Genomic DNA, 19765 nt, shown 5'->3' with positions numbered 1-19765 from the left:
AGTGGGGCTATTTAAAAATATATGAAATAAATAATAGTAGAGGTAATTGACAGAGCAAAATTAGGAAGGCAGGATGAGAATGACTCAAGTTTGGGAAATGCTGAGAAAGCAGATGCCCAAGGGCTATGAAAACTTAAAAAAATAGGTAGCACTTGATTTTGATTGGCTGAATGAGATGATGTGTTTGATCATTTATGGGGTTGGCAGTTGGCAACATGCACTGGGTGGCTGGGATCACTGTTTATTAAAAAATATTTGAGTCTCTACTTTGCACTAGATACTCTTTTAGTCTCTTGGAAAAGGGATTGGGAGGCAGGCAGGATAAAAACAAATAATTTATGCCCACAAGAAAATTGCAGGAAGATAAAAGTCATGAAATAAACTCTATGCTTCTAATTTAATATTTTTTTATAGATTATGAGAAAAAAGTTTTGCTCACTATCAGCTAGGAAAGCTGTCTTAGCACAACCATTCATTCTTGCACAAATCAAAATCAAGACGAGCCAGATTTAATTTAATATTTTTTCACAGATTATGAGAAAAAAGTTCTAATTTAATTTTTTTATAGATGATGAGAAAAAAGTTTCGCTCTCTATCAGCTAGGAAAGCTGTCTTAGCACAACCATTCATTCTTGCACAAATCAAAATCAAGATGAGCCAGAAGGCTCCATTCTGACAGCTTCTAATGGAGAAGCTACATTTACTGGACATGGGGAAAGTTGCTGGGCTCTAAGGACTGTGCTCATTTCTTGAACTAGATAAATGGTCTTGGTGTAGCATAATACCAAAACTTCTTGTCGCAGCCCGTAAGGACAGAACTCAATCAGCCTGAAAAGGAAGTCAGTGACTCCGACTCAACACAGGAATGTTCTGTGATTCCTAAAGAAGGATGTAGGAGTGTGGCACAATTCAACCACAGTCTGTGGCCCTGTGCCTCTGCCTTGACATGAGTGGGATTTCCCAGCTGGTCATTTTCTTCTTATCTAAGACATTGGGAACAAATTACTTGACCTCCTCTGGGCTTCAGTACTCCCACTCATCAAATTAGAGGACTGGGCAGTCGCTAGGCTCTCTTTAGGCATCATATTTTAGTTTCTGTGATTTTAAATTTGAGAAGGGGTGTCTAAGGGAGAATACATAGGGGAGGGGGAAAGGCTTATTAAAAGTGTAGTTAGACACTGAATTTTTAAGAATTGCATTTTGTAATAATACCTTTACCTAATCAGGACTGACAATCTTACCTGATGACAGCACATGGAGGAATGGCTGCAGTCAAAACTAAAAATGAAATAAAACAAGACCTTATTTGAACTTAGCAATAATGCTGATTCCTCTTTTTGATTTGAGGAGGTTATAGCTGTTGTAAATGCTTGAATTGGGTCTGCCCAGGCAAAACGGAGTCAAGAGTCCATGTCTGATGAATTTTAACAATGTAGACAATAGAAAGGGTTGCTTAAACTGCCCCTCTTTTACCAAAACACATTTACAAATGAAAGAACAACACTTCCATTTTTTAAAAACATTTTTTGAGATGAAGTCTTCCTTTGTCACCCAGAGTGGAGTGCAGTGGTGCGATCTTGTCTCACTGCAAACTTTGCCTCCCGAGTTCAAGTGATTCTCCTGCCTCATCCTCCCGAGTAGCTGGGACTACAGGCGCCCACCACCATTCCTAGCTAATTTTTGTATTTTTAGTAGAGACAGGGTTTCACCATGTTGGCCAGGCTGGTCTCGAACTCCTGACCCCAGGTGATCCGCCGACCTCGGCCTCTGAAAGTGCTGGGATTCCAGGCGTGAGCCAACACGCGTGGCCAAAAAATTTCCATTTTTAATTGCAGGGTCTGGGGAATTAAAATGCATCCGTAATTTCTTGCATCTCTCCGCTCGGGCTTGCATGAATGCAGAGGGATGGGGAGGACTTCTTGAGGCAAGCATCCCCCTCTTGTCGCCTGCCATCTGGAGAGAGAGGGCTGTGATTTATCTCACTTTAATCAGGAAGGACCCGATGGGTGGATGGAGAGGTCTGACGGCTTTGTTGCTCCATGTGGGAAAGAAACGGACAGAGTGAATTTGTGTATGATCCCTAAGGAGAAAGCGTCTTTGTGCTCTATTTCTTTTTGACCTGGAGCCCCTGAAAGCAAGCTAGTTACAAGTTGAAATAGGCCGTTTCTAAAGTGTGATTTTGTTTGTGTATGAGCCTTGATTACAAAGGGGAAAAAAACCCGCTTAATTTACATACACCACATGTAGTGCAGGATCCCCTGGGCTGTCTTTTCAGGTATCAGGAAACTTTGATGAAAGTCGCTTGTCTCATCTAGGAGTCATTTCATATTGTTTAGCAGAGACTGGTATTAACATTTCCTTCCAACTGTTTACTGGAATCTGTGTGTTCCCTTCAAGTGATGCATACTAGGTGCACAGGCTTCCTGCCACTGTCATCCTAATCTTTCCGTGCAGACAGGAGCAGATGGGAGAGCGCTGAGCCAGGCCCCAGCTTGCTTTTCTTTCCTGAAACAGCCCGGCTCCACTGCACTTCTCAGCTCTTGCTCTAGGTGGTGCTGTTTGACCATTTTCTTCATGTGACCCTCCACTCGGTAATATAAATTCATTCGGAGGATGACCTGATATCAAAAAAAAATTCCTTTTGATTAGTAGAATCAACTTGCTACTTCACACGATACTCTTCCCACTGAGACACATGGAGACAATTCTGACTCCAGGTTTGCAACCTTGAGATTTCTCTCAGATGCAATAAAAAAAACAAAAAAGCATTTTGAGTGGCACAGTGATGCCTAGTGCATGATCATGTTTGTCTGCTCAAACATTAAAGGGAAACTTGTGGGTTTGAGGATGCCCAGCAGCACGACAGCTGCCAATGTAAATGAGCCATATAGAGAGAGAGGGGGCGGGAGGGGACTACAAACTTCAGAATATGAGCTGATCGTTTATAAGTTAAAAAAAAAAAAAGTCAAAAGGGAGCCCAGGATGGTGCAAGAAAGAGGAGAAACGAAGATTTTCCTTGCAGCTAATCAGGAGAGTTCATAAGGGCTGATTACATGAGTGGAAGCCTTAAGTTCTGTTTTTAAAAAAATTTGAAAATTTGCATGTATGTATGTATGTATGTATGTATGTATAGCTTCGTGTATTACCATTATTATTGCAATCAGCAAATGGATTTACTTCCTTTATCTCATGGGCTCCTTCCCACGCACTTCTGGCAGCACATTTTCCTTTCTCCTTCATCCCAGAACACCAAAGAACAGATGCGCTTCCTAACCTTGGCTCCAGGGGACTTTATACAATGTAAACAGTGCACCTCTAACATGGTTCCCTGCTTAGAGAACGTGTGTCCCATTTCAAAACTGTGACTCCTTTATATTTTGCAGTGCTTATTTTAATAAGAGACATTGGACTTGTGACTTATTTTTCATGGAGGAGTGAGCTTAATGGTTGAAAGTAATCGATAAACTTCTCTTTCCTCTGATGCCATCAGCCAAGATCCTATGGCAATAGTAAGAGGATGACACTGGGCTGGCACCCCCTCCATAACGTATTTGGACCATGTTTTTCCCCCAGAATGCACATGCAATAGCTTTGGTTTGGTAAGAGAGAGATGGTGTACTTGGTTTCCTTCTGTCACACTTTTGGTGAAATGAATTAGACCTTTAAATCAGGAAATTCAGCAAGATGAGTTAGATTTTTACACAAGAGCAGTGGAGGACTTCCAGCTGGTTGGGGGAATGATACGGAAATATCTTGCTAAATCAGGGTCTGGTGGAATGCTGCTCCCCTGGCAGGCTCCTCTTCACAGGGAGCAATCTGTGGGTTGCTTATAGAACAGAGCGAGCAGGAGGCATAGCATGGTCTTGCTCAGGGGAAGACCCGGTGTTCAGATGTTTGTCATTAGGAACTGGGTGTGGGCTTTTTCAAGTTAAACTGAAGCAGCAGTTCTATTAGGAAGAGCCTCCCAGATCAGCATCTTCTGTTTCTGGATACTCTCCCTTTGAAAAGCCAGATTTCAGCAAAAAGCTTTGCTAATGGTGAAATTGCACAACTGAAACCCTATGGGAGCAATGGGAAAGATGGAGAAAGAGGTGGTTATATCATGTACTTCAACAGTTTATTTAGAGGCTGTTGACGTTAGAATAACAAGCCAAGACAAACAAAAATACTCATTTTGGATGAAAATATTGTCTTTTCATGTTATTATAGATAGCTGAGTCCTAAGACTTCTACAGAAACACATTTTCCTAATCAGTGGCTGATTTTTCTGGTTGTGCAAGTAATATCCAAATTATTGTACAAAGTTTTGGCTCAGGAGCAAACATTGTATTGCATATTGAGCTAATCACTTGCCCTTTCTAAGGTAAGCCCTTACCTCTGCTTTCCCTTCATCTTGTCATTTCTGTTTGTTGGGTACAGGTTTCCTGTTGGTTCTTTCTGTTGGCTCTGATGTAACATGAATGAAGTTCTTAACATCCTTTCAGACATAAACACAACTTAGCTCATTGTTTCTGAGTTCATATAGAGGTTTTCTTGCCCCTGAGACTTTCGTGTCAGACAGCTGGATGTTGCTGTGTTCAAGGCTCTATATGTTGATTTTGTATCCTACAACTTTACTGATTTCACCTATCAGTTCAGTTCTAACAGTTTTCAAAATGTATTTATTTGTTTTTGTTTTTTAAATATTGCATGTTTCATTTTAGAGTCAGGAGGGTAGATGTACAGGTTTCTTAAACAGGTATATTGCATGGTGCTGAGGTTTGGGCTTCTAATGATCCCACCAGCCAAGCAGTGAGCATAGTAATCGATAGGTAGTTTTTCAACCCTTGCTCCCACCATCCTTCCCTCCCACCTTTGGAGTCCCCCAGTGTCTTTTGTTCCCTTCTTTGTGTGGAGTTCTAACCTTTTTTTAGTGAAGTTTGTAGGGTTTTCTATATATAACATGATCATGCCGTCAGTAGAGACAGTTTCACTTCTTCCTTTCCTATTAGGATGCCTTTTATTTCTTTCTTTTGCCTAATTACCCTGAGAAGTGTTGTCTGTGGGCATCCTTGTCTTGTTCCTGATGGTAGAGGAAAAGTTTCAACTTTTCACCATTGATTATGGTGTTAGCTATGGGTTTGTCATATATGGCCTTTATTTTGTTGGGATACAGTCCCTCAATACGTGATCTGTTGGGTGTTTTTTTTTTTCAGCATGAAAGGGTTTCGAATTTTGTCAAAAGCTTTTTCTATATCTATTGTGATGGCCATATAGTTTCTATCCTTTATTTTTCTAATATGGTATATTATATGTATTGATTTGCTTATGTTGAACCATGACATGATCATGGTGAATGATTCTTTCAATGTGCTATTGAATTTGGTTTGCTAGGATTTTGTTGAGGATTTTTGCATCTATGTAGATCAAGGATATTGGCCTGTCATTTTCCTTTCTTGTAGTGTTCTTGTCTGGCTTTGGAATCAGGGTAATGCTGGCCCTGTAAGATGAGTTTAGAAGTATTCCCTCCACTTCAGCTTTTTGGAAGAGTTTGAGAAGGACTGGTATTCGTTCTTCTTAAAATATTTGGTAGAATTAATCTGGGAAGCCATCTGGTTTTGGGTTTTTCATTGATAGGAGACATTTTCTTACGGATTCAACCTCCTTGCTTGCTATTAGTCTGTTCAGATTTTTACATTTGTTCATGAGTCAATCTTGGTAGGTTTTATGTGTCTGGGAATTTATCCATTTCTTCTAGATGATCCAATTAGTTAGTGTGTAATTATACCTAGCAGTTTCTTAGGATCCTTTGTAATTCTGTGATATTGGCTATGATGTTTCATCTTTCATTTCTGATTTTATGCTCTATTGAAAACATGAGGCATAGCAGGTAGGGGGCACTGGTCAGGACTTGGGGTATAAACTGGCAGATGTTAAGGTGGGTGATTCTGGTTAACTCAGAAACTGCGAAGTCCCGTGTGGAAGAATTAACTGCCTGTACTCACCTAGTAATGTATATCCTTGGTCAAAAAAGATCCAGCTGAGAATGTTGGATGAAGGGACCAAATCAATATTCATCATTATATTGAAAACAAGTCAGATTGGCTGTGGTCTTTTGACAGCAGTTCAGTGGCTAAGTCTATTTGAACAAAGTTAGGGCAGGTTCAAGGGAGAATCCTGAGATCGGTATTCTTTGTTCCATACAAACTTGCCTTTCAGTTTCTTCTCCCCATGCCTCCAGGATGTCCCTGCACAGCCCGTAGGGCCCCCTCCTTCAGTACCTTGCCTTCCGAAGGGGAGAAAATGAGTTTTCCAATGTTAGCATATATTTAGCCTTCCAAAATTTTCTATTTCTATTTTAGGGGAGCTCTAGGAAAACAGCAGATTACTCTAAATCCCCAGGTAAAAATCTGAAATGGTGGAATTTCCTATGACCAGGAGACATATTTTGGGGCAAGTGGGCTTTTCACAATCACTTGGACATGAAGGCATCTGCTTCTTCTATGCCTAAAATAGTCCTTCAATGTAGTAGTTTAATTCCTCTTCCTCTTTTTCAAATTTCAAGACAATACATGTAGTGACTGAACAATTTGGATCCAAGTTTCACTATTTAACTGCCAGTGTGACCTTGGGCGAGTCACTTAATCTTTTCAAGGCTCAATTTCATCATGTAAAGTAGAAGTACAAACAATCCCTGACTTAGAATATTTTGACTTACGATTTTTCAACTTTAAGATAGTTTGAAAGCAATACACATTCAGCAGAAGCTGTACTTTGAGTACTCATACAACCATTCTGTTTTCCACTTTCAGTACAGTATTCATTATATTACATGAGATATTCAAAGCCCACTTTATTATAAAATGGGCTTTCTGTTAGATGATTTTGCCTAACTGTAGGTTAATGTGAGTGTTTAATGTAGGCCGAGCTAAGCTATGATGTTTAGTAAGTTAAGTGTATTAAATGCATTTTCAGCTTACAATATTTTCATAAGTTTATTGGAATATAACCCTATTGTAAATTGAGGGGTATTTGTAATAATGATATCTCTTCAAGGAGACTTTGTGAGCCTCTCATAGGAAAATGCATACACAGATGCATATAAATATATAATCTTTCTTTTCCATACATATGATATTCTTTAAGGATATTCAAAAATCTGGAAACAGTTGCCTCCAGGGAGATAAATGGTAGTGGGTTGGGAAACTTTTAACTGTATACACTTTTGTACCTTTTGCATTTTGAATCAGATGAATGTATAATCTACAGAAAATATTAAGATTAAAACATCACCGAATAACTTATCAGGAGTTTGGTGAACATAAGGGAAGGCCACCTATGGTGGCTGTATTTTATTCAGTTTTGGTCACTGTTGGGAACTTCATAGAGCTTATTTCATTTCATCCTCACAAGCGCCGTAGGAGGAAGGGGCCCCAGAGGGATTCATGGTTAGAATAGCAGAGTAGGAGCATTTGGCAGCTATATTCTGTGTAGGTGATAACTTTAAAGATATTTTTGTTATAAAATGTTTCAAACATACAAAAAATATAGAGAAGCAGTTTTCTATAGTTATTAAATATTCTTAATGGGTAGTCACAGAAATTATCATCCAAAGTGGGATATTCTTGAGAGAAAAAGGAGGTTCTATTTATAATTATGGTGGGATAACAAACTTAAGATGAACAGCTCTGGACAAACTGGGTTGTATGGTCCCTGGAAAACAAGGATTACTGTAAATGTGAGTCCCGCCTTGTGCTTCTCTCTGTCCCACCAAGAAAATATGATCTTGATACAGATGTTCATTGTGTCAAGGCAACCATGGCAACCATGATCTAGATACACTGTTCAAGTTTTATGCTGATCCTACCTAGGTATGTCTCAGGAACTTTCCAGAGTTTCCTTTGAGTGCTTCTAAATTTTGCATAAATGACATGTTGTCCCTTGTCTCTTTTTAAAACCAATAAGCCATTTTCCCTTCTTTTCCTGGAAAATTAAAGGAACAAAGACCAGGAAATAACAACGTATTAGCTAAGGTTCTGTTGATTGAAAGCAACAGAACCTAATTCTGGCTAGCTTAAACCATGCTAGGATTTAATGAAGAATACTGCAGAATCTTAGATATCTTATGACTGGGAAAGAGGAGGTTCAGGCAGTTCCTGGGATGTCAGCAACAGGTAACTGTCAATTAACTGCTCCCACACCACCCACTGCTGCCGTCATCAATATAGCACACCACGATGGCTCCCAGCCTCTGTACGTCTGGTTTCCGGTGTTCAAATTCTAGAGACAGCAAGAGAAATCCCATTGAGTCAGGGATCCTTCCCTGGGTCACACTCCCTGCATATGGTCAGAAATGCAGGATTATGTACTAAAGACACAGCTAAAGAGGACCCACTTCACTGTTATGGGACCATTTGCAGGGGAGGCAAAATTATGAGCTACTCACTTAAAGAGGTGATAACCATAAGTTTGCAGGAAAAAAAAAATTGGAGAAGAGAAGGTTAACACTATCCTACGGTTTCTTCTGAAAATGGACGAAGGGAACAGCATTTCCATTTGGAAATTCTCTCCTGGCATTTCAATATTTATGGATTCTGAATTCTGAGAAAAATCAGTTGAGAAATTAGGAAAATGGGAAGGAACATTCTAATTTTCCTGTGAAAATTACAGCTTAATAGTCAGTATAGAGAGCATACTGGCTTGAAGAAATGCACTGACTTCAAGTCAAACAAGATGAGGAAGCACTGACATGTGGAGATGAAAGTTAAGGTGAACAGGACAGGAGCAGTAAAGGAGCCTCAGTCAGACTTTCTTGTATCTGTTGCTGTGTTACAAGTGTGTGTTCATGGCCTTGTCCACTGCTAACAGTGAACCATTTCTGCAAATAAATATTAATGTGTTCATAGGCATAGTATATGTTTTACAAATCCTATGAGAGGTTTTCTAAGAAATGCCAAGTTTTAGAAACAAAATATGCCCTTAAATCGGCCATTTTGACAGTTGCTTCTTTCTAGTGCTATTCATCTTGCCAGGAGATCAGAATGTTATGTTATTTAAATGGTATTGGAGGGGATGATTGATGCCTTGTTTAACAATGTCATGTAAACAACGATTAAAGCATTAAGTATTTGTGGTGTTACCTTTCAATCTTTAAAGGACTTTTCTTTAGCATTTATTTTGTGATAATATTCATTTCTTTTTAATGTTTTCTCTATTAATGCTATTGGATTTTATAATCTTGTTACAATATGTTGGCTCATAATAATAATAAATCATCATTTGTTATCATATCTCTTTAAAACAGAAGACTACTAAAACTTTTCATATAATCCTGTTACAGAAAAAAACGACTATTTGCTTCTTATTATAGTCACTTATTATTTTTTCAAAAACTTGTAAGTGAAGTGTTATGAAAATCATATGAATTTGGGAATTCCCAAGCATTCTCAGAAATTCTATTTCCTTGTTCCCAAATCCCAATGATTAATATCTGCCAGGAGTCGGAAAACAGTGAAAGGAAGTAACATCCTATGTTGGATACCTGGTAGGGTTAGTGAAGAAACGTTATTGCTGAGCTCTGTGTTACGCTCACGAATGATGCCATTGAGGAAGTCACGCTTGTTGAAAGGAACACAGATACACAAAGAGTTTTGCTGCTGTCTGTTGGATAAGAACCCCCTGGTCGATTTCAGCTCCTACTGCAAGTTACAAAAATCAATCCAATGATAAATGAAAAGTGCCCAGCGTGCTGGGAAATAACTTATATTTTGGCTTCAGAGGAAATTTTAGAAACAGTGCCAAGTGAAACGTAAAAACAAACTACGAAGACGTTCATGAATTTCCCTCTGAAGCTGACAGCCGTATTTTAACAGATGGAACTCCTACTATTAGCCCAACTCTTGGGTTGAAACAGTGTGTCCAGGAAACCCTATGTTAAAATGCAATGTGTATACAGATGGCAGTGTTGATATTTCCATGTTTATACAGATGACTGTGTAGATATATCCATGTTTTTACAGATGGCAATTTAGATATTTCCAAGTTTATAGAGATAGCGGTGTAGATATTTCCATGTTCATATAGATGGCCATGTAGATATTTTCTTGTTTGTGTAGATGGCTGTGTAGGTATTTCCATGTTTATAGAGATGGCAGAGTATGTATTTCCATGTTTGTATAGATAGTGGTGCCGGTATTTCCACGTTTATAGTGATAGCGGTGAAGCTATTTCCATGTTCATACAGATAGCGGTGTAGATATTTCCATGTTTATACAGATAGCGGTGTAGGTATTTCCATGTTTATACAGATTGCAGTGTTGGTATTTCCATGTTTATACAGATAGCGGTGTAGATATTTCCATGTTTATACAGCTGGCGTTGTAGATATTTACATCTTTATACAGATGGCAGTGTAGATATTTCCATGTTTATTCAGATGGTGGTGTAGATTGTTCCATGTTTATGGAGATAGCAGTGTAGATATTTTCATGTTTATAAAGATGGTAGTGTAGATATTTCCATGTTTATAGAGATAGTGGTGTAGATATTTTCATGTTTATAGAGATAGCGGTGTAGGTATTTCCATGTTTACAGAGATACCGGTATAGATATTTCCATGTTTATACAAATGGTTGTGTAGATATTTCCATGTTCATACAGAATGCGGAGTAGGCATTTCCATGTTTATAGAGATAGCGGTGTAGATATTTCCATGTTTACACAGACAGCCTTGTAGATATTTCCATGTTTATAGAGATAGCGGTTTAGGTATGTCCATGTTTACACAGATAGCATTGTAGTTATTTCTACGTTTATACAGATAGCGGTTTCGATATTTCCAAGTTTATACAGATAGCGGTGAAAACATTTCCATGTTTATAGAGATAGCAGTGTAGATATTTCCATATTTAAAGATATAGTGGTGTAGGTATTTCCATGTTTATACAGATAGCGGTGTAGCTATTTCCATGTTTATACAGATAGTGGTGTAGTAATTTCCATGTTTATAGAGATAGCGGTGTAGATATTTCCATGTTTATACAGATGACAATTTGGATATTTCCATGTTAATACAGATGGCGGTGTAGATATTTCCATGTTTATACAGATGGCGATGTAGATGTTTAGATGTTTATGCAGATGGCGGTGTAGATATTTCCATGTTTATAGAGATAGCGTTGTACATATTTCCATATTTATACAGATCACGGTGTAGATATTTCCATGTTTACACAGATAGCGGTGTTTGTATTTCCATGTTTATACAGATAGCGGTGTAGATATTTCCATGTTTCTACAGCTCGTGGTGTAGATATTTCCATGTTTATACAGACGGCGGTGTAGATATTTCCATGTTTATACAGATGACGGTGTAGATATTTCCATGTTTATACAGATGTCGGGGTAGATAGCTCCATGTTTACGGAGATATCAGTGTAGATATTTTCATGTCTATAGAGATGGCGGTGTAGATACTTCCATGTTTATGGGGATAGCGGTGTAGATATTTCCATGTTTATAGAGATAGCGGTGTAGGTATTTCCAGGTTTTTAGAGATAGCTGTGTAGATATTTCCATGTTTATACAGATGGCAGTGTAGATATTTCCATGTTCATATAGATAGTGTTGTAGGTATTTCCATGTTTATACAGATCACTGTGTAGGTATTTCCATTTTTATACATATGACGGTGTAGATATTTCCACGTTTATACAGATAGCGGTGTAGATATTTCCATGTTTATACAGATAGCGGTGTAGACATTTCCATGATTACAGACATAGCGGTGTAGATATTTCCATATTTATACAGATAGCGGTGTAGATATTTCAATGTTTATACAGATAGCGGTGTAGATATTTCCATGTTTATACAGATCGTGGTGTAGATATTTCTACGTTTATACAGATAGCGGTGCAGATATTTCCATGTTTATACAGATAGCTACGTTGATGTTTCCATGTATATAGAGATAGCGCTTTAGATATGTCCATGTTTATAGAGATAGGGGTGTAGATATTTCCTCGTTCATACAGATAGCGGTGTAGATATTTCCATGTTTATAGAGATAGCGCTGTAGGTATTTCCATGTTTATAGAGATAGCGGTGTAGACACTTCCTTGTTTCTATAGATAGCGGTGTAGATATTTCCATGTTTATACAAATAGCGTTGAAGATATTTCCATGTTTATGCAGATATAGCTGTAGATATTTCCATGTTTATACAGATAGCGGTGTAGGTATTTCCATGTTTATATGGATATCGGTGGTGATATTTCGATGTTTATAGGGATAGAAGTGTAGATATTTCCATGTTTATACAGATACCGGTGAAGGTATTTCGATGTTTATACAGATAGCGGTGTTGATATTTCCATGTTTATAGAGATGGCTGTGTAGATATTTCCAATTTTATACACATGGCAGTTTAGATATTTCCATGTATATACAGATGGTGGTATACATATTTCCATGTTTATACAGATGACTGTGTAGTTATTTCCATGTTCATACAGATGTCAGCGTAGATATTTTCATGTTTATAGGGATAGCGATATAGATATTTCCACGTTTATACAGATAACGTTGTAGATATTTCCATGTTTATATTGATAGCGGTGTAGATATTTCCATGTTTATACAGATAGCGGTGTAGATATTTCCATGGTTATACAGACCGTGGTGTAGATATTTCCATGGTTATACAGATATCGGTGTAAATATTTCCAAGTTTATACAGATAGCGGTGTAGATATTTCGATGTTTATAGAGATTGCGGCGTAGTTATTATCATGTTTATACAGTTAACGGTGTAGATATTTCCATGTTTATACAGATAGCGGTGTAGATATTTCCATGTTTATACAGACAGCGGTGGAGATATTTACATGTATATAGAGATAGCGGTTTAGATATTTTCATGTTCTTACAGATGGGGTGTAGAAATTTCCATGTTTATAGAGATAGCGACGTAGATGTTTCCATGTATATAGAGATAGCGCTGTAGATATTTCCATGTTTATAGAGATAGCGGTGTAGATATTTCCATGTTTATACAAATAGCGGTGTAGATATTTCCATGTTTATACAGATAGCGTTGTAGATATTTCCATGATTATACAGATAGCGGTGTAGATATTTCCATGTTTATACAGATAGCGGTGTAGGTATTTCCATGTTTATAAGGATTGCAGTGTTGATATTTCCATGTTGTTAGTGATAGCAGTGTAGATGTTTCCATGTTTATGCAGATAGCGTTGTAGGTATTTCGATGTTTATACAGATAGCGGTGTAGAGATTTCCATGTTTATAGAGATGGCTGTGTAGATATTTCCATTTTTAAACAGATGGCATTGTAGATATTTCCAGTTTATACAGACGGTGGTGTAGATATTTCCATGTTTATACAGATGACAGTGTAGTTATTCCCATGTTTATACAGATGTCAGTGTAGATATTTCCATGTTTATAGAGATAGCGACGTAGATGTTTCCATTTATATAGAGATAGCACTGAAGATATTTTCATCTTTGTAGAGACGGTGTGTAGATATTTCCTCGATTATACAGATAGCGGTATAAATATTTCCATGTTTATAGAGATAGCGCTGTAGATATTACCATGTTTATTGAGATAGCGGTGTAGATACTTCCTTGTATATAGAGATAGCAGTGTAGATATTTCCATGTTAATACAAATAGCGTTGTAGATATTTCCATGTTTATACAGATAGCGGTGTAGATGTTTCCATGTTTATACAGATAGCAGTGTAGGTATTTCCATGTTTATACAGATAGCGGTGTTGATATTTCCATGTTTATAGTGATAGCAGTGTAGATATTTCCATGTTTATACAGATAGCGGTGTAGGCATTTCGATGTTTATGCACATAGCGGTGTAGATATTTCCAAGTTTATAGAGATGGCTGTGTAGATATTTCCATTTTTATACACATGGCAGTTTAGATATTTCCATGTTTATGCAGATGGTTTTGTAGATATTTCCATGTTTATACAGATGACTGTGTAGGTATTTCCATGTTTATACAGATGTCAGCATAGATATTTTCATGTTTATAGAGATAGCGGTGTAGATAATTCCATGTTTATACAGATAGCAGTGTAGATATTTCCATGTTTATACAGATAGCGATGTAGATATGTCCATGTTTATACAGACCGTGGAGTAGATATTTCCATGTTTATACAGATAGCGGTGTAAGTATTTCCATGTTCATACAGATAGCGGTGTAGATATTTTGATGTTCATACAGATAGCAGTGTAGTTATTATCATTTTTATACAGATAACAGTGTAGATATTTCCATGTTTATACAGATAGCGGTGTAGATATTTCCATGTTTGTACAGATAGCGGTGTAGTTATTTCCATGTTTATAAAGACAGTAGTTTAGATATTTTCACGCTTTTTGAGATGGCGGTGTAGATATTTCCATGTTTATAGAGATGGCGTTTAAGATATTTCCATGTTTAGAGAGACAGCGGTGTAGGTATTTCCATGCGTATAGAGATAGCAGTGTTGATATTTCCATCTTTCTACAGATGGCAGTGTAGATATTTCCGTGTTTATACAGATGGCGGTGTAGCTATTTCCATGTTTATATAGATGGCGGTGTAGATATTTCTTTGTTTATGTATATGGCAGTGTAGATATTTCCATGTTTATACAGATGGCGGTGTATATATTTCCATGTTTAAAGGGATAGCGGTGTAGATATTTCCATGTTTATACAGAAAGCGGTGTAGATTTTTCCATGTTTATACTGATAGCGGTGTAGGTATTTACATTTTTATAGAGATGGGTGTGTAGATATTTCCATTTTTATACAGATGGCAGTGTAGATATTTCCATGTTTATACAGATGATGGTGTAGATATTTCCACGTTTATACAGATGACTGTGTTCGTATTTCCATGTTTATATAGATGTAAATGTAGATATTTTCATGTTTATAGAGACAGCGGTGTAGATATTTTCATGTTCCTACTGATAGTGGTGTAGATATTTCCATGTTTATAGAGATAGCGACGTAGATGTTTCTATGTATATAGAGATACCGCTGTAGATATTTCCATGTTTATAGAGATAGAGTTGTAGATATTTCCTCGTTTATACAGATAGCGGTGTAGATATTTCCATGTTTATAGAGAGAGCGCTGTAGAATATTTCCATATTTATAGAGATAGCGGTGTAGATACTTCCTTGTGTATACAGATAGCGTTGTAGATATTTCCTTGTTTATACAGATAGCTTTGTAGATATTTCCATGTTTATACAGATAGAGGTGTAGATATTTCCATGTTTATACAGATAGCGGTGTAGGTATTTCAATGTTTATACAGATAGCGGTGTTAATATTTCCATGTTTATAGGGATAGCAGTGTATATATTTCCATGTTTATACAGATAGCGGAGTATGTATTTCGATGTTTATACACATGGTGGTGTAGATATTTCCATGTTTATACAGATGACTGTGTAGGTATTTCCATGTTTATACAGATGTCAGCGTAGATATTTTCATATTTATAGAGATAGCGGTGTAGGAATTTCCATGTTTATACAAATAGCGGTGTAGATATTTCCATGTATATACAGACCGTGGTGTAGATATTTCCATGTTTATACAGATACCAGGGTAGATATTTCCATGTTTATTCAGATAGCGGTGTAGTTATTTCCATGTTTATACAGAACGTGGTGTAGATATTTAAATGTTTATACAGATAGCGGTGTAGATATTTCCATCTTTGCACAGATAGCGGTGGAGATATTTACATGTTTATAGAGATAGCGGTGTAGATATTTTCATGTTCCTATAGATGGGAGTGTAGATATTTCCATGTTTATAGAGATAGCGACGTAGACATTTCCATGTATACAGAGATAGTGCTGTAGATATTTCCATGTTTAAAGAGATAGGGGTGTAGATATGTCCTCGTATATACAGGTAGCGGTGCACATATTTCCATGTTTACACAGATAGCTCTGTAGATATTTCCATGTTTACACAAATAGCGTTGTAGTTATTTCCATGTTTATAGAGATAGCGGTTTAGATATTTCCATGTTTATACAGATAGCAGTGTAAACATTTCCATGTTTATAGAGATAGCGGTTGAGATAGTTCCATATTTATACAAATAGCTCTGTAGATATTTCCCTGTTTATACAGATAGCAGCGTAGATATTTCCATGTTTATACAGATAGCGTTGTAGATATTTCCATGTTTATACAGATAGCGGTGTAGATATTTCCATGTTTATACAGATAGCGGTGTACATATTTCCATGTTCATACAGATCGTGGTGTAGATATTTCCATGTTTCTACAGATAGCGGTGTAGATATTTCCATCTTTTTACAGGTATCAGTGTAGAAATTTCCATGTTTATACAGATCGTGGTGTAGATATTTCCATCTTTCTACAGATGGCAGTGTAGATATTTCCATGTTTATACAGATGGCGGTGTAGATATTTCCATGTTTATAGAGATAGTGGTGTTGGTATTTCCATGTTTATACAGATAGCGTTGTATATATTTAAATGTTTATACAGATCGCGGTGTAGATATTTCCGTCTTTATACAGATGGCGGTGTAGATATTTCCATGTTTATACAGATAGCGGTGTATATATCACCATGTTTAAACACATGGCGGTGTAGATATTTCTATGTTTATAGAGTTAGCCATGTAGATATTTCCATGTTTATATAGATAGCGGTGTAGTCATTTCCATGTTTATGCAGATAGCGGTTAGATATTTCCATGTTTATAGAGGTAGCGGTGTAGAAATTTACTTGTTTATACAGATAGCGGTGCAGATATTTCCATCTTTCTACAGATGGCGGGGTAGATATTTCCATGTTTATACAGATGGCGGTGTAGATATTTCCATGTTTATACAGATTGCGGGGGAGATATTTCCACGTTTCTTCAGATTGCGGTGGGGATATTTCCAGGTTTATACAGATAGCGTTTTAGATATTTCCACCTTTATACAGATAGCGTTGCAGCTATTTCCACGTTCATACAGATAGTGGTGTAGATATTTACATGTTTACACTGATAGAGGTGTAGATATTTCCATGTTTACACAGATGTTGGTGAAGATATTTCTATGTTTATACAGATGGCGGGGCAGATATTTCCATGTTTATGGAGATGGTAGTGTGGATATTTTCATGTTTATAGAGATGGCAGTGTAGATATTTCCATGTTTACACAGATGGCGGTGTAGATATTTCCATGTTTATATAGATGGCGGTGTAGATATTTACATGTCTATGGAAATGGCAGTGTAGATATTTCCATGATTATGCAGACGGTGGTGTAGATATTTTCCATGTTTATACAGATGACTGTGTGTATAATTCCATATTTTTACAGATGGCGGTGTACATATTTCCATGTTTATAGAGATAGCGGTGTAGATATTTCCATATATATACAGATGGCGGTGTTGATATTTCCATGTTTATACATATAGCGGTGTAGGTAATTCCATGTTTATAATGATAGCGGTGGAGATATTTCCAGGTTTATACAGATAGCTGTGTAGATCCTTCCATGTTTATACTGATCGTGGTGTAGATATTTCCATGTTTATACAGATAGCGGTGTAGATACTTCCATGTTTATACAGATAGCGGTGTTGTAATTTCCATGTTTATACAGATGGCGGTGTAGATACTTCCATGTTTATACAGATAGCGATGTAGATATGTCCATGTTTATACAGACCGTGGAGTAGATATTTCCATGTTTATACAGATAGCGGTGTAAGTATTTCCATGTTCATACAGATAGCGGTGTAGATATTTTGATGTTCATACAGATAGCGGTGTAGTTATTATCATTTTTATACAGATAACAGTGTAGATATTTCCATGTTTATACAGATAGCAGTGTAGATATTTCCATGTTTGTACAGATAGCGGTGTAGTTATTTCCACGTTTATAAAGACAGTAGTTTAGATATTTTCACGCTTTTTGAGATGGCGGTGTAGATATTTCCATGTTTATAGAGATGGCGTTGTAGATATTTCCATGTTTAGAGAGACAGCGGTGTAGGTATTTCCATGCGTATAGAGATAGCAGTGTTGATATTTCCATCTTTCTACAGATGGCAGTGTAGATATTTCCGTGTTTATACAGATGGCGGTGTAGCTATTTCCATGTTTATATAGATGGCGGTGTAGATATTTCTTTGTTTATGTATATGGCAGTGTAGATATTTCCATGTTTATACAGATGGCGGTGTATATATTTCCATGTTTAAAGGGATAGCGGTGTAGATATTTCCATGTTTATACAGAAAGCGGTGTAGATTTTTCCATGTTTATACTGATAGCGGTGTAGGTATTTACAATTTTATAGAGATGGATGTGTAGATATTTCCATTTTTATACAGATGGCAGTGTAGATATTTCCATGTTTATACAGATGATGGTGTAGATATTTCCACGTTTATACAGATGACTGTGTTCGTATTTCCATGTTTATATAGATGTAAATGTAGATATTTTCATGTTTATAGAGACAGCGGTGTAGATATTTTCATGTTCCTACTGATAGTGGTGTAGATATTTCCATGTTTATAGAGATAGCGACGTAGATGTTTCTATGTATATAGAGATACCGCTGTAGATATTTCCATGTTTATAGAGATAGAGTTGTAGATATTTCCTCGTTTATACAGATAGCGGTGTAGATATTTCCATGTTTATAGAGAGAGCGCTGTAGAATATTTCCATATTTATAGAGATAGCGGTGTAGATACTTCCTTGTTTATACAGATAGCGTTGTAGATATTTCCTTGTTTATACAGATAGCGTTGTAGATATTTCCATGTTTATACAGATAGAGGTGTAGATATTTCCATGTTTATACAGATAGCGGTGTAGGTATTTCAATGTTTATACAGATAGCGGTGTTAATATTTCCATGTTTATAGGGATAGCAGTGTATATATTTCCATGTTTATACAGATAGCGGAGTATGTATTTCGATGTTTATACACATGGTGGTGTAGATATTTCCATGTTTATACAGATGACTGTGTAGGTATTTCCATGTTTATACAGATGTCAGCGTAGATATTTTCATATTTATAGAGATAGCGGTGTAGGAATTTCCATGTTTATACAAATAGCGGTGTAGATATTTCCATGTATATACAGACCGTGGTGTAGATGTTTCCATGTTTATACAGATAGCGGGGAAAATATTTCCATGTTTATTCAGATAGCGGTGTAGTTATTTCCATGTTTATACAGAACGTGGTGTAGATATTTAAATGTTTATACAGATAGCGGTGTAGATATTTCCATCTTTGCACAGATAGCGGTGGAGATATTTACATGTTTATAGAGATAGCGGTGTAGATATTTTCATGTTCCTATAGATGGGAGTGTAGATATTTCCATGTTTATAGAGATAGCGACGTAGACATTTCCATGTATACAGAGATAGTGCTGTAGATATTTCCATGTTTAAAGAGATAGGGGTGTAGATATCTCCTCGTATATACAGGTAGCGGTGCACATATTTCCATGTTTACACAGATAGCTCTGTAGATATTTCCATGTTTACACAAATAGCGTTGTAGTTATTTCCATGTTTATAGAGATAGCGGTTTAGATATTTCCATGTTTATACAGATAGCAGTGTAAACATTTCCATGTTTATAGAGATAGCGGTTGAGATAGTTCCATATTTATACAAATAGCTCTGTAGATTTTCCCTGTTTATACAGATAGCAGCG

The sequence above is a fragment of the Pan paniscus genome, chromosome 19, assembly GCF_029289425.2.
Source record: "Pan paniscus chromosome 19, NHGRI_mPanPan1-v2.0_pri, whole genome shotgun sequence".
NCBI classification, from domain to species: Eukaryota; Metazoa; Chordata; class Mammalia; order Primates; family Hominidae; genus Pan; species Pan paniscus.
This window is presented reverse-complemented; position numbering follows the sequence as displayed.